Below are 2,130 nucleotides of genomic sequence, written 5' to 3'. Positions count from 1 at the left end.
GGGAGTGTGGCAAAGTGTGAACAATAACAAATAGGGGACTGTAGCAGAGTGTGAACAATAACAAGAAGAGGAGTGTAGCAGAGTGTGAACAATAACAAGAAGGAAGTTTAGTAGAGTGTAAACAATAACAAGAAGGAAGTTTAGTAGAGTGTAAACAATAACAAATAGGGGAGTGTGGCAAAGTGTGAACAATAACAAATAGGGGACTGTAGCAGAGTGTGAACAATAACAAGAAGAGGAGTGTAGCAGAGTGTGAACAATAACAAGAAGGAAGTTTAGTAGAGTGTAAACAATAACAAGAAGGGAGTTTAGTAGAATGTAAACAATAACAAATAGGGGAGTGTAACAGAGAGTGAACAATAACAAGTAGGAAGTTTAAAAGAGAGTGAACAATATCAAGAAGGAAGTGTGAACAATAACAAGAAGGAAGTTTAGTAGAGTGTGAACAATAACAAGAAATAGTTTAGAACAGTGTGTACAAAAACAAAAAGGCACTTTAGTAGAGTTTGAACAATAACAAGAAAGCTGATTAGTAGTGTGAATAATAACAAGAAGGAAGTTTAGTAGAGTGTGAACAATAACAAATATGGGAGTGCAGCACAGTTTGAACAATAACAAGAAATGAGTTTAGTAGAGTGAAAAATAACAAGAAGGAACTTTTGTAGACTGTGAACAATAAGAAATAGGGAAATGTAGCAGAGTGTGAACAATATCAAGAAGGCAGTTTAGTTAGTGGAGTGTGAACAGTAACAAGAAGACAGTTTAGTAGAGTGTGAACAATAACAAGAAGGGAGTTTAAAAGATAGTGAACAATAAATAAAAGGGGATTGTAGCAGAGTGTCAACAATAAGAACAAAGATTTTTGTAGACTTTGAACAATAACAAAAAGGGGATTGTAGCAGAGTGTGAAAAATAACAAGAAGGAAGTTTAGTAGAGTGTGAACAATAACAAGAAGGAAGTTTAGAAGAGTATGAACAACAACAAAAAGGAAGTTTAGAAAAGTGTGAATAATAACAAGAAGGAAGTTTGGTAGGGTGTGAACTATAACAAAGATGGGAGTGCAGCAGAGTGTGAACAATAACAAATAAGAGAGTGTCACAGAATGTGAACAATAACAAATAGGGGAGTGTAACAGAGAGTGGACAATAACAAGAAGGAAAATTAAAAGAGAGTGAACAATATCAAGAAGGAAGTGTGAACAATAACAAGAAGTAAGTTTAGTAGAGTGTGACAAAAACAAATAGGGGAGTGCAGCAGAGAGTGACAAAAACAAATAGGGGAGTGCAGCAGAGTGTGAACAATAACAAATAGTGGAGCTCAGCAGAGTGTGAACAATAACAAGAAGTTTATTTAGCAGAGTGTGAACAATAACAAGAAAGGAGTTTAGTAGAGTAATTAATAACAAGAAGGAAGGAAATAAATTGTAAATAAAAACAAATAGGGGAGTGGAGCAGAGTGTGAACAACAACACGAAGGAAGTTTAGTAGAGTGTGAACAATAATAGGGGAGTGCAGCAGAGTGTAAACAATAACATTAAAGGAGTTTAATAGAGTGTGAATTGAAACGGGCAAGTAAAGAGGAAGTGCAGAAAAATCGGCAACGAGACAGGAAGAGTGAAGTAGGGAAGAACAGATTGTAACTTAGATAGACAGTGAAGAAAACAATGGTATAGAGGAAGAGACAGATTAAAGGGGAAGATACTTTATAGAGTTTAACAGAGGGGGAATATTGGACAATGGGACTTTCTCTTAAATTGAGAGGTACTCAATGTACCTCCGTGCAATGCTTCGAATTACAGTACTCCAAAGACTTATCATGTGTGGTCGTTTGACCAACTCTGTGCAACTAATTAGATACTATTATAAACAAACAACAAAAATTTGATTAAAACAATTCTCATAAGCCGCTGCCGTGGTCAAATGAAATTGCAAAGAATTCCCTCCCTTTAGTAAAACGTATATAAAACGTTACTATTTACTATTGTAGACTCTAGATTAAATAATTTCTAGACAAAACAGTCTACGGTTTTCTTATATCACGTGATGCAGTGATTTGATTGGATTACAATGAATACAACCAATCAGAGAATCCCATCGGAAAAATGCAAATACTTACTGTTTACAGGCTTT

This window comes from Lottia gigantea (assembly GCF_000327385.1).
Source record: "Lottia gigantea unplaced genomic scaffold LOTGIsca_211, whole genome shotgun sequence".
NCBI classification, from domain to species: Eukaryota; Metazoa; Mollusca; class Gastropoda; family Lottiidae; genus Lottia; species Lottia gigantea.
The sequence above is the reverse complement of the archived record's forward strand: the minus strand, read 5'-3'. Positions refer to the sequence as shown.